Source organism: Mastomys coucha, unplaced genomic scaffold (assembly GCF_008632895.1).
Source record: "Mastomys coucha isolate ucsf_1 unplaced genomic scaffold, UCSF_Mcou_1 pScaffold14, whole genome shotgun sequence".
Taxonomy (NCBI): Eukaryota; Metazoa; Chordata; class Mammalia; order Rodentia; family Muridae; genus Mastomys; species Mastomys coucha.
This window is the reverse complement of record NW_022196896.1, coordinates 127,124,599-127,139,002: the sequence shown is the minus strand read 5'-3', so window position 1 is coordinate 127,139,002 and position 14,404 is coordinate 127,124,599. Positions and strand designations below refer to the sequence as shown.

The 14,404-nt window shown below is 42.1% G+C and overlaps 1 long non-coding RNA gene across 1 annotated transcript; it reads right to left on the bottom strand.

Annotated features, from left to right (window-relative positions):
• Positions 1-2,108: 2,108 nt before the first annotated feature.
• On the bottom strand, positions 2,109-5,089 carry LOC116089339. Its single transcript, XR_004118290.1, has 2 exons — positions 5,003-5,089; positions 2,109-2,843 (listed from the first exon to the last, which is right to left on the bottom strand). It is a non-coding gene; the product is annotated as an uncharacterized LOC116089339 (long non-coding RNA).
• Between the last annotated feature and the right edge of the window lie 9,315 nt (positions 5,090-14,404).

Here is a 14,404-nt window from a genome sequence, read left to right as displayed (position 1 = left end):
AAAGGAAGTTGGTCTGAATAACAAATGCCATCTGACCTGGTTGAGGGGAGACAAAGCCACAGAGTCAGGGTGACTCATAGGAAGTTAGTCACAGTGAGGATTTCTGAGTACAAGTATCAGGCTGCTAAGCGCTTTAGGATTGGCAGAAGCTATTTTGAATAAATATGGAACATTTATCTGTAGGAAAATGTTCATGTTACTAAAATAGTGTCTGCTAGGAAATTCTTTGGTTCTTTTGTCCAAAATACTACTAAGGGTCTTTCTTTTGTTTTTGATTTTTAAGGCTGAGTCTGGTTGTATCACCACACTGACCTAGAATGTAACCATTCCTGCACTTCCCTCCTTCGTGCTGGGGTAGTAACCCCAGCAAATCAGTAGATTTGTCCCACTATGTTGGCAGTAAGCACTTTCTTCATCATACTGAACTATGCTGGGATTAGGGAAAAAAATATATCTACAATTTAACTGTCAGGAGAGATAGAGTGACCATTTAGATAACTAGATTAAATAGTGGGAAGATAATTTAACCTCATAGGACAGTGAGAGGACTTCAGTAGAGCAGGCCTGTGCCAACTGTCACTTCAGAATAAGTTCGTAGGAAGTGGATGTCACTGAGGGTGACACCTATAAAGTCTCTTTATATTGGGTGACCAATATAAAGCCTCTGGAATGTGACATGTGGCAGTCACTACCTGTGACTGTCCTAGGGAGTGAGTCCAGAGTTAGAGACTGATATGGGAAGAGGATGCCATGTCCTTCAACCTGAATGCTAGGTGAGACTCACAGGAAACAGCATCACATGAACATTTAAATCCCTGGTGAGAGCAGAGGGTTGATAACTCCCATTAAATCACTGCAATGTATAGATAATTCATGGAAGTCTATGGCAATGTATAGATAATTCATGGACGTCTATGGCAATGTATAGATAATTCATGGACGTCTATGGCAATGTATAGATAATTCGTGGACGTCTATGGTTTCTTAGTGGTGTGCTTTACACTTTTTGATCATTTGCTCAAAACTCAAAGTCCAAACAATGGGCTAAAACAATTGTCTCTCAGGAAGTAGAAATTGTTCAAGGGAAATGCAGTTTAGGGAATTCTCTTCAAAAAAAAAAAAATAAATAAGTGTTAGGTAATAATTGTACAAATTCTAGTCCTTCAGTAGGATTTAATCTCAAACAAAATGCATTCTCTCTGTTTAGTACGGTTTTGAAGCCACTGGAAACACAAGCAGAGAGGTCAAAGGAAACTGAGCTCAAGAGATAAAATGTGTCACTTCTTTGCTATGACTAATGCCACAGTTCCCCTTCTGACCCTTCTAAGGGTATGGGGTTCCCTCACTGCTCTTTTATAAAGGAAAAGCCAATGGGGAGTAAGTAGCTGATAGAATCAGGAGTAGCTGATAGAATCAGGAACTGGGATAGAGAGCAGCTCATCACTGATCAGTCTGAGCTGAGTTAATTTTCACAAACTGAAGTTTTGATAAACTGGCATTAAAGATAGCAACAGAGGAAGCAGCGCCATCTTGATTTTCTTTTCCTTGTGATGTGTGGACATAGTGGCCATCTGGTAAGCATGTTCCACCCCTTGCTTTGCACGCCTGGTCTGGGTTATTAACTCCAAACTTTTCCAAGATTTCTAAAGTGTCCATTGTTGTTCTTTGTGTCTATGAAACCAAGTAGGGAAACTGAGCCTCAAAAAAGGGATCAGCAACTCTTTCATGGTTGCTCAGCTAGAATTCAAAACTCATGGAAGTCCAAGATTGTAATGTTTCCATTATGGCATACAGTTCCTGCACAAATAAAAAAATAAAAATCAGTTACAAATGTATTGTCACTCCTCTGACCTCAGAAACTAGTGCTCCCCAGGGTGTTTCCAGAATGCTCACTTACTATTCTTCATTTTATTTATTACTTTATTTATTTTTACATTTATGGACTGATGTGTTGTGTGTGTGTGTGTGTGTGTGTGTGTGTTGTGTGTGTGAAGATTAAGGGACAGCTTCTGGTAAGTTTGTTTTACTGTGTGGGTCCTGGAGATGAAACTCCAGGCCAGCAGAGCCTGGAGTTTGTCTTTGTCCCTTGAGCCATCATCTCCATGGCCTTTTGTTTGATCTTTGCTGTTTAATTATCCTTACATAAGCCCAGAGGTTATTTTTACAGAGGATGGTGGCACATTTGTACCTTGTTTGCTGTATTTGTACATTCTGAAGCCATTCTGTAGGCGGAGATTCAGACACAAAGTGAAGTTAAAGTCAAGTAAGCCAAGTAGGAAGGATCCTTCACCTCTCCCCTTGCTGACTCGGCTTCCCGCAGCCTGTTGTACTCAACAGAGGCCGCCAGAACCCATGCGTGCCTGGAGATATCAGTCCTTAAAGCAGGAGTTGGCAACGCTTGGAGAATAGAAACGGCTGCAGATGTTGAGGGCTGGGGAGTTCAAAAGCAGCCCTGTTATGTGGAATCCCACATTTGAGACTCTTTTTCTTTTGGTGGGGAAACTAATAACCCTCCAGTTTCTAGTTGAAACATTGTGCTTCTTTCAGAGGAAATATAAAAGGGAGCTGGCGGTCTCTGTTTAGGCGGAGGCAGCCCTCAGCTTTGTGTTCATCAACCTGGGCTTCAGCCTTGGCCTTGGATTCACACCTCCTCATCTCCACTGGCACTGCTTGAAAAGAAGGATTGTGTCCAAGATGTGATCTGGCTGAAAAGAGCCGGTGCCAGCATGGAGTCTTCTCTCACCTCCAACTCCCAGCACTTCATCAGACATGAGCCATTTCTGTGGCTTCTAGTTTGTCCATCATCGTCATCATCATCACCACCATCATTTTAAAGACTTGACCTTAAGAAAAGAAAACAAATCAACTGTAGATACTTCACTGTTAAGTACAATACCCCAAATACAAAAACATCAATAAAATCTACTTCCCACCTTCAGTCTCATTATATAGCTCCTCTTCCCCTTGAAAAAGAATTTCTGATCCAAAATCAATTCAATTAAACTTTGGCCCTATTGTATCTTCAAGAATATTCATTTGTTCCACAGAAGAACTTTTTCTATTAATTAGCTACTGGCCAGGTGTGTGTGTGTGTGTGTGTGTGTGTGTTTCAATGTGGAGTCTCATCCTCTGTGCCTGTGTTTGTGTATGTGTGTGTGTGTGTGTTTCAATGTGGAGTCTCATCTTCTGTGCCTGTGTGTGTGTGTGTGTGTGTGTGTGTGTGTGCCGTGCACCCCAGACTTAGCAACCAGACTCGCCTGTCATCTCTGTGTTAATATGCTGCCCACACCACCCACCCATTGGTATTGCTTTGGAGCGCCTGTCTTTGATTTCTCAATTTCTCACTCATACTCCACTGTTCATATGACCCAATGAATAATTCCTATTGTCTCTCATCTCAATCACCTTTTGTCCAGCCATGAAACTGGATCCTGTGACTTGGCGTCTGAGTGAGCTTTTGAGCTACATGTGCTAGGGCAAGATGCTACTGCGAATGATGTGTTAAGAAGTCTGGAGGCAAGAGTACCTTTTCTGGCTCAGCAATGTGAGGCTTTTGAATAGTGTGTTTGACTTCCCATCTCCTGAGAAAGAGTTGGGAGATGAATCACAGGTACCCATCATTCACTGAAGACGCTGCTAATGAGGACCCAGTGTTTGCCTGCCCGGATCTCGATGCTGTGGATAACAACGGTGGGAACAGATATAGTCTCACAGATGTATTCATGCTATCAACTGTCAATAACTAAGTCCACAAAGGCCATGTTTACCTATCAGTTTAAGTGTGAGGGATGAGTGCAGAGTGAGGTATGAGCCTGGTGAGAGCAGAGAAGGGGGTATGTCAGGGGACGAATGAATGGGGCTTTGAGGAGAGGTGTGGGAGATAAGCTAGGGAGAGAGGAGAGACAAACCTTCTAGAAGAAGACATGGCAGAGGTAAGCTCCTAAATAGAAAGCATCATAGAATAGAGTAGTGGTTCTCAACCTGTGGGTTGTGATCCCCCTGGCAAACCTGTCTCCAATATTTACATTACGATTCATAACAGTGGCACAATTATAGTAATGAATTCCAAGAGGAATTGTATCAGAGGGTCGCAGCATTAGGAAGGTTGAGAACCATTGGGTGAGGGGAGGTAAGGAGCGACATTCACTAAGCGTAATTAATTTTGCTACTCTTATGAGTCGCAATGTAAATATCTGTTCTCCAATGGTCTTAGGTGACCCCTGTGAGAGGGTCATTCTACTCCAAAGGGGTCATGCCCCCCAGATTGAGAGCCACTGAATTGAGGTTAACAGACAGCCAGAAGTGAGGCTGCAGAGGGAGAGACCTGAGTAGGTGAAACTTTTTAAGCCAACATAAGGACTTTGAAATATGTTCTAAGTTGGATGAGAGGGTCTGAGAACAGCCAGTGGCATGTGATTTCACTCGGAAAGGTCTCCTTGAACCCGAGTGATGTGATGACGAGGAAGGAAAAGCCAGTGGCATGTGATTTCCCTTGGAAAGGTCTCCTTGAACCCGAGTGATGACCCGAGGAAAGACACCGAGGTGCTGCATCTTTAGGATGCCAGGCAAGACGAGAAAGCAGTAACTTCAAAGAGAGTGATGGGAAGGATGGAGCGAAAGAGAACATCCGGTCGGGCATGCCCCTGCTGCTTTGTGTGGGTCTACCACACTACTTCCAAAGAAAGTGACCTTGGGCCCTCCGCACTAGGTTTTATGTCCCAACTTGGGTATATTGTTTCTTACACTTTGTCTTGGTTATTAATTACTTCATCTCTTTACTGGATTGATACCAAATACTGGGATCTTAGGAGTGTACCACCACACTGAGATTTTCATATTTTAATCTTCTGAAAACCTATCTTTACATATAATGGGTGCATATAAATATTCATGTGGGGGTCTATTATTTTCTTTATATATATATATACATATATATATATATATATATATATTTAAATCTAGCTTGTATTTTAGGCCATGTTAGATGAAAATTTCTGCATACCTCTGTAGAGAAGCAAAGAGGTGGGAAGGCTTGCCGTGGGAGGAACTGGGAAAAAGGAAGTCTTTGAAGATCACAGTTGGAGTCACGTGCTTTCTGGTGATCACAGTTGGAGTCACGTGCTTTCTGGTGTTGTGTTCTCTTGTTGCCTCTCTGCCCATGGAGTCCTCTCTCACACCGTTGCCTGGTTCTTTCAAGTGCTATACCATGGTACAAGAAACTCTGGACTACCAGGCTTGTCAGCTGAGGCAGAGGCCTCTGGTTAAAGGTTTAGTCCTTTGCAGGTGTTTAGTACTTCCTCTTCGGGGCTCCTATTGGTTAGAGTTCCTGCCTGGCACCTGGCACTGGGGCCAACTCTCCTCAGAACCCGAGGGAACCAATTCACAATCTCTGTGGTCTGTGGTGCAGCATACTTCTTGGGATCAGTGCTCTTTTCCTGTGAGTGTGTGTGTGTGTGTGCCCGCATGAGTGCTTGAAATTCTTGCTTGAGTTGCCACTTTCTCAAAAAATTCAGAATTCTGTGCAGGGACCTACTTCCACGCGTTTGCTTTTCTAGGTTATTCTCTTTTGTATGCTTAGAGACTCATAGGCATCATCCCCCAGGTTCTGGAATTTCAAAATAGTTCATTATAGATACCTTTTCCTTTTCTAAATCTGCTTTGTCAAAGAACGGGGGTGGGGAGTCAGCGAGGGAAAGGGTGAGGGAGAGAGACTAGGATATGAAGTTTAGTTTTCCTTAGAGCCTCCTGGAGTATCTCCACCTCAGTCCCTTTATAGGGTGCTGTAATAGATGATAATGTGCTAAAAGCAGTGTCTGTTAGGATCTTGGAAGTCCTCATTGTCTTCAATTATAATCGTTAAGATTCTAAACTCCCCAGACACATTTGAAGCCGAAACCTAAGCCTCTGTCTGGGACCACTCTTCAATCATATTTATTTTCTGGTGAGAGTAATATTTTTCCTTGGCAGATAGTTTTTCAAACTAGAATTATGAGATGCTAGCCCTGGAGGTAACTTCAGAGATGATTTTCAGTTCTTACTGTGTTGTTGGGAAGCACCGTGGGGTGAGTCAGACCCACCGGCCTGAGTCATTTGGTTTTTTAGTGCTGATGATTAGAACCTTTGTGTTAAACGGCTGTGTTCTTCATGACCCTCGACTCCTGTGCTGGAAGTCATACACCAGGACCAAGACACTGTGTGCTCACTGGTCCTGTCAATCATTCAACAAGTATTATTGAACACCTACGTAAGGAAAGCGAGGTGCTGACGCATGACTAATCCGCCCAAGCGGCATGATTGAGATGCAAGCTGGGTATTCATTTCTGTTAACTGCTTCTAATGTTTCAGTTCTTTTCCTAGGAACTGAATTAAGGCAAAACCAAGGAAACAAAATTAGTTCTGTGATCAAAAGATGGACACCGTTAGGAAGGACAGGGTGAGTGCCATCTATTAAAGATGGCAAGTTGCACATTTCTCGGGTTTATATAAACGTTTTGCTATGAGATGAGGGAGGTTTTTAGGTTGGAATTAAGGCCGTGATTAGAATAATTGTGCTGGATGCAAAGTTTGTGGAGTTTAGATTTAGAAATAAATAGCCCAGATGTTAATTTTCTCTAAACATTCTTATCAGTTCCTTTGCTCATTTATTTTACAGTTAGCTTATCATTGTAGCTTGAAACCGAGAGTCACCTGGGTACTGTCAGAAACTGCTTCGAACCTCCTCGGAGGCCATTAGAGAGCTGACCTCTCAGCAGTCTCTTCCTTCCTTACAACCCCTTTAGGTTTAGCTTTCAGTGGCCATTTCTAAATAGCGAGCCTCTGAGATGATAACAGAGTTTGGCAGCTATCACGAAGGTGGGAGAGACTTTGCCAAAACCGTGAGCCCCCCGGTCAAATGAATCTTCATCCATCTGGAGATAAGAATCAGGATGGGGTGTTGAAAGGGCCCGAGTCAGGAATCAGACTGCTTGGACATCACTGTTGACCTCCAGGCTGCTGCCTACCTGCAGGACCCCCTTCCCTCACCTTTAAAACACAGATGGGGCTCCTGCCCTGCCTACAGCACAGTGTAGAACTGTGATCAAATGAGATCAGTGCAAAAGCTTTGGGTTGTGGAAACCCCTGGGAAATGAGTGCGGTCTTCTTCCAAACACCCAAAACCTTTTCCAGGAACAAGTATCTACTCTGACAGATTACCATTTTTCTACTTTTCTGTGTGTTGGGATTTTGTTGAAAGCACTGTCTTTAACTCTGGCAAGAGATGCGCTCAGTGCTGGTGGGAAGTAACCAGCTTCTCTTATCCCTTCAAAGCACCAGGAATGGGACCGAATTGTTTTATGGAATCTCAGTTTGACTGACATGTGGGAGCAGCAGTCCTAGCACACCCACCAGAGACCTCCTGTACCCAAGGAATCATGGGAGTACTATCCCGTCAACCAAGGTGTGTTTTCTGAGCCTTTTTGTAATGTTGCTTCATGCTGACCCATACCAACACAGATTGCGTTTGTGTCTTGCTGGTGCTGAATACTCTCCTGTGTCGTGGGAGAACAAAGTAAAGCATCTTTCTCAACCACAGCCGATTCTCCTGATGCATTTGACACACACTTGTTGAGCTGGCCCTAGGCCAGTAACTAGAACTAGAAGCCAATGTGACAGGAACAATAAAGGTCATGGAATAATTGCACCTCACCGTGGTGGTCAAGCTGTGCCTGTTGGTAGTTAAAGCTGTAATGGTTCTCTCATATGCATGTTCCCTCTTCCTGGAAACAGCAGAAATCTGGTGTTGTACAGCTAGAAGATAGTGGCTGCTTTGGAGGAATACTTTTCATCCTCACCACCCCTGCCTTGTTTCTTTCTGTTCATTCTTTGAGAATTTTTTACACTGTAGCTTGATCATAGTCTCCCTTCCTGTAACTTCTCCCAGCTATATTCTTGGTTGTTCACTGCCTACCCAACTTTGTGTTCTCTCTCTCTCTCTCTCTCTCTCTCTCTCTCTCTCTCTCTCTCTCTCTCTCCCCCCCCCCTATTTTCACAAGCCATCAAGTCCAATTTTGTGGTGCCCATATATTCTTAGATGTGTGACCTCCTACTGAGTGACTTAGCAGGGCATATACTCTTAAACATCACCCACTTTCCTTTATCAGCAGCTCTCAATTGTTAACGCATCCCCAGCTAGGGTGGGACGTCATGTCTGCCTCCTCTCTCCATTCTGGGATTTGCACTGACTTATACTTGTGTGATGCTTGTACTTGCTGCCACAGCTGTTTTAACTTCATTTGTGCCTGGCTGTGTTTTCAGGATATGCTTTTCTTGTATCCACCCATCCACTGCCTCTGGCTGTTTCTGACCTCTCTTCTGCACTGATTCCCAAGCCTTGGAAGGAGGGGCTGTAACAAAGATGTACTACTTAACAGTGATCATTCCACAGTCTGTATTCTTTGTGACTTTCATGAGCATTCTGTATCATAGAAGTGAGAAAGGAGGTTGGGGATTTTCTAGTAGAAGTTGACAGGACATTTATCTGTCAACTTTTTAATTCATTGGGCTATACTAGGAACCTTGTCTAATTAATAGCAAGAAAGACAGAAAGAAGAAAGAAAGAAAAAAGGTACAAAGATTTAAAGTTAATGGGTCAGAGATAGTCAGCCATAGAATCATCTTTTATTGTCTTGCTTCATGTTGTCTACATTTCTAAGATTTCTGGAAAATTACCCTTTACATAAATTATATTATAATATTATAAATCCTGAAGTAATTGGATGAAAAACAAGGCAGAATGACTCTGTTTGGCTTGATCACCTAAGACATCACAAAGTTGTTGATGTCTTAAGGACAAAGCTAAAAGTAGGTGAACACCTCACTCGTCCTGAAAGTCTTGTTCGACTCTGGGGAGATGGAACCCCCACCCCTGAAGGTGAAGGTTTCTACTCAAGAACGCTTGCTCTACAGTGACAGGGGCAGAGCTGGAGCTGAGGACCAAGTTTGATGTGGATCTTTTCCATAGTTCCTGCTAACCCAGCTGGTCTCCCGTTAGAAGGATTAATAATGGACAAACTAAGGCCACATGGATTTATATTCACGGTTTATGCCTCCATCCTTTGGTTTTAATTCAGTCTTAAAAAATATACCCTCTTTCAAACAAGCAACTGAAAACCCTCAAAATATGATTATACTACTGTAAACTTGAGGTGAATGTTTACCTCATTCTACAGCATGTGTTTATTCCATGAAATCATTACAAATATGCTACTCAGTCTAAGAGGGGTGAGTAAGGATGTTCTCTCTTCATTATTCGGGCTCACTTTCTAGTCAGTACTTCTCTCTCGAAGCCATTATCATTGCTAATTCTGCATTAAGAAAGATAAAGACATAAAAGAACCTTGCAATAAATATCTAACAAGCCATAGGAACACTATTTTAAAGAAAATTGTTTCAAGACACTTCAATGTTTTCTGTTGCTAAGGTTGCAAAATGACTGAGGGTGCATTGTTAAGAGGGCCTCTGTTACATCTATTAATGAGATTTATAATAGCACTAATAGGTAAATCCAAAAACTAACTCCATCAATAGTGAGTCAAATTAATGCAGTTCTAACCATTCCACTCAGGGTCATAAATATTCATGCAAAGTGTCCATTTTAATGAGTACAGACACCACACACACACACACACACACACACACACATTACAGGGTGAATATCCTGATTGTAGTTTAAATATACAAGACCTAGCAACGTCTCTGCTCTCATCACTGAAGAATAAATTTGTGCTACCAAGTAGAGATTTAAGGGATCCAACCATCAGACTGAGCTCAGAGAACCAGGGAAGGGAGCTGGCAGAAAGACTGCAGGAGCGGAGGGAGATGGCAATCCCACTGGAAGAACAATATAAGGCTGGCCTGATCACCCAGTTCTCCCATAGTTTAGACCACCAAACAAGGAGTGTACCTGGAGGGATCCATGGCTCCAGATACAAATGTAGCAGAGGATGGTCTTGCCTAACAGCAACGGTAGGTGGGGGCCCTTGGTCCCGGGGAGGTTTGATGCCTCAGAGTAGGAGGATGCTGGAGTGGTGGGGCAGAGAAGGGTGGGTGGGTAGGAGAGCACTGTCATACAGACAAAGGGGAGAGGGAGGGCAGATGTGAGATGGGGGGGTTGATGGAGGGGTAACCGGGGAGTTGGACATCAATTGAAATGTAAACGAATGGAATGATTAATAAAATAAATAAATAAATAAATAAATAAATAAATAAAAGATAGGTAACATAACTATTTTCCAACAACTTTGACTGCCATAGACTCATCGGAGCCAGCACAGCGCTTTACAGCGTTGCTTGTCTAAAGAAGTACCAGTCATTTGGTGAGGAGCAAAGGAGATTTAAAAATGGCTCTGGGAAGCTGCTCCAGCATGGGACAACTGATGAATTAATGTTCTGGACAGGTCTGAAGGGAAAAGAGTGAATTTTATGTAGGTGTAAGTGGATGAGAGTCAGTGCCATGAAAGCGTGTGATCGTCGTGAACTTCGCCACTCAGTGACTTAAGAAATAGAAGTCTTTCAAAATGCTTTACTTCTAAGATTGATTTGGAGATCCTGATTGCCTTAGTTAGGGTTTTGATTGCTATAAAAAATATTACCATCAAAATCAACTTGGGGATGAAAAAGGGTTTATTTCTTCTTCTAGCTTATACGCAGTATAGGAACTCAAGGTAGGAACCTGGAGGCAGGAGCTGAGGCAGAAGCCCTGGAGGCATGCTGCTTACTGGCTCTGTTGGCATGGCTTATCCAGCCTGCCTTCTAACAGTACCTAGGAGCACTGTCCAAGAGTAGTACTCCTCACAATGATCTTGGCTCTCCCACATCAAGCATCAAGCCAGGAAATGCCCTGCGGACTTGGCTACAGGGCAAATTCAGTGGCGGCATTTTCTCACGTAAGATTTCCACTTCCCAGAGGACCCTAGCTTGTGTCAACGTGACATAACAACTAACTAGCACACTACTTGGTAAGACTGCCTCACTATTAGCTCAGTGTAGTCACTAAATATCAAAATTCATTTAGATAGTGATTCATACAAGCCTGGTTTTTATGTAGTTTTAGTGCTAAATATATGGGTGTTGAGGTGTTTATTTTAAGCACATTTTTTTTTTTTGCAGCGTGACCTTAGCCAATCTATTCATTTGTACTCAGGAAAAGTAAAAGAAAATACTGTATTTCTTGGGTTAATAGAGAAATAGCAAGTTAATTTTTATTTTTTAAGAAGTTATTTTCATAGATAAAGCTGTTGAATAGTATTTGTAATCCTTCCTTCTTTCCTTTTTTCCTTTCTTCCTTCCTTCTTCCTTCCTTCCTTCCTCCCTCCCTTCCTTCCTTCCTCCTTTCAATTTGTTCTTTCTCTATTCAGGAGAGGTGTTCAGGAGATTAAAACCAGGACCTCACACAAAATAGATCTGCATTCTATCATTGAGTTACATCCCTAGTACCTTGTTTTGCTTTTTAAATGGACTTTAAATGTGATTGCTGACCCCAATATTTACTTCATTTAGAATTCGGTTTGTGATTATTTAATGTTCTGGCACTTTAGAAAGACCTGGACTCTACATAATGTATCCAGGGAAAGTCTCATTTGGATTTATGAGTAAACACTTGGCTGTTCTCCTGGCCATTTGATGGTGATATGTGACCATGACATATACGTGTTTAGTTTCGGGTGTGTGGATGTGTAGCCGTTACTTTCTTGTTAGTCTTTACATTTTAAAGTTTCTACCATTATCCTTTCCAGACTATTGTACTAACACGTTCATTTTGTGAAACTACCCAGCTTTTCTGGTTTCCAACTCAGGAAGAGCATCTTACTCTACCCCAAGAAGGACAATATTTAGCATTCCAGTTCACAAATATGTACAGAAACCAATGCTTTATGAGTTCAGCTAAACTACCCACAGACCAGAAAAAGATTTAAAACAATGGAGGTAGCCAAGTAGTAAAGCTTTTCTTGCCCTTAGAATTTTCCATTCCCAATGACCACGACTGTCAGTTTAAATAAATTCAACTGCGAAGTGGTATGTAAAGAAACAATGTTAATGGCTCCTCCAGAGTTCTTTCAAAGCATGTCCTCTTAGTTTAAAGATATATACATTGTGCAGAAGCAGCAGGAGCGGCATGAAACCAGAAAAAAAAAATTATGAAAAAGGAATAATGAATTATAGTGAAAGAATCTCAAAGTAGGACCAGCTGTGGAATAATTAGATTCAACTGCTAACAGGTGTGGGCACGAGCTCTCGAACAACGTTACCTTTTGTTAATGTGTCTTTTGAAAGGATATTTGGTTGTAAAATTCTCAGAGCACTGGGAGTGTTTGGAAGAAGGTTTTCATCTGTGCGTAGACATATAAACACTCGTACACACATTCATTCATCTCTAATGTATCTGTCTGTCCAAAAATAAAGTTCATTTTCATTACAAATCTCCTTATATGATGGAAATAAATTAAATCTCCAAAGCACATAGCATTGAGCAGTCTAGGGGAAGGAAGAGGATGGTAGTATTCACAATCTGGTGTCCGTGGAGCTGGAGGTTTATACAGGGTGGAGGGAAGGGTTAACCTATTTCTGCTGTGTTAAAAAACGCCCAAGAGAAACAACTTATGGCATGGTAGATTCACTTTGATTTCACCTTGAGGGTTTTGGTCATTCATGGCTTGGTTTCATGCTGGAGGTACAATTGTTAGAATGTGAAATGCCCACCCCAACCATAGACTCCTATATTGGGATGCTTAGTTGCAGGTGGAAATGTTTGGAAAGGATTAGGGGGTGTGGCCTTCTCGGAGAAGGTGTGTTGCTAGGGGTGGGTTTGGGGTTTCAAAAACCCATGCCAGGCCCCATCTCATCATCTCTACCGCATGCTTGTGGGTCAGATGTGGTCTCTCAGCTACTGCTTCAGCAGCATGTCTGCCTGCTGCCATGTTCCCCACCATGATGGTTTATGGACTCTAAACCTCTGGAACCATAGGATCCCAAACTGAACACTTTCTTTACTAAGTTTCCTTTGTTATGGTGTTTAGTCGCGGCAATAGAGAAGTAATTAAGAAAGGAGATGGACAATCATAGCATAGAAGTAAACAGCATATTCCATATCCTAGTCAGAAAGCAGAGAGACAGGGAGGCAATGTTATATCCTCCCAAGAGCATTCTTCCAGTGAAGTTACCTCCTCTGACCAGGCTGCCAACTCCTTTCTAATATCCTGTTCAATTACGAGCTCACCAATGAAGAAGCACATTGATGAAGTTATCATTCTTATGATCCAATCATCTGTCAATAATGCCACCAGCTAGGGGCTTGTTCTTTAACACATGTGCATTTGGGGAACCATTTTCTACTCAAATCGATAGCATAGGGCTTCTGGAATGATAAATCCTTCACTGTACACTAAAACTTTAATTCTCAGGTGTGTTTTTAAAATCTTCCTGAGGTACACTAAAGTCTATGAATCTATTTTTTCAGTTTTAAAGACAGTGTGATCAGAAGCAGTCTTCCCAGAACTGAAGTGTTTACCTCTTCCTTGGACTACCACACGGTTATCTATAACATGGAAATGCTATTGGTCTGATGTGCTTGTTGTTGATTCAAAGCAATAGCTCAAACTTTGGTGCATATATTAATCATTTAGAAGCCCATTAAAAAGAACGTGGCTTCAGTAGGTCTGGGTGGCTGATGTAGGTCTTCATGTCTCAGAAGCTTCTGATGATGTTAATGCTGTAGGTCTGTATGCCAGGCCTGTGAGTTCTGAAATTTCACTGCATCTTACAGTTAGTTTCTCACTGAGTTTAAAATACATTAATTCTCCACCCATCACTGATGGTTCCTGATTTAATTGGTACTGGATGAAGCCTGAATTTAGGGACTTTCAGCACTTCCTTGATGCTCTGAATGTGCAGCTGAGTTTGAGAATCACTTATTTAAAACACAGTTCATGGTGCCTGCTAAATGTTCATGTTAGACTTTCGTCACTAGCCAAGTACCTAGGAGAATCAGATCGAAAGAGGAAGACTTATTGGGCTCACAGTTTTGGAGAATCCATCTGTCTTGGTGGGGGAAGGGCAGCAGGACAGAGAAGCCTGTCTTGCTTGGGCAGGAAGCAAGAGAATTTCTGAACTTATTGTTCCATTCCTCCCATTCTTCTTCATGGATCCCCAAGTGTATAGGGTGGTGGATTGTCTGTATTACAGGTGGGTCTTCCTCATTAGTCAGTCTTTTCAAAATACTCTTAGAGACACCCCCAGAAGCGTTTGCTAATTGCTTAGGTATTTCTCCAGCCAACCAAATTGGCAATCAAAAATAACAATCACAACAATCAACAATCACTAGGTTCCCTAGGAATTCTCCAATAATGGGGATAGAATATCAAAAAAA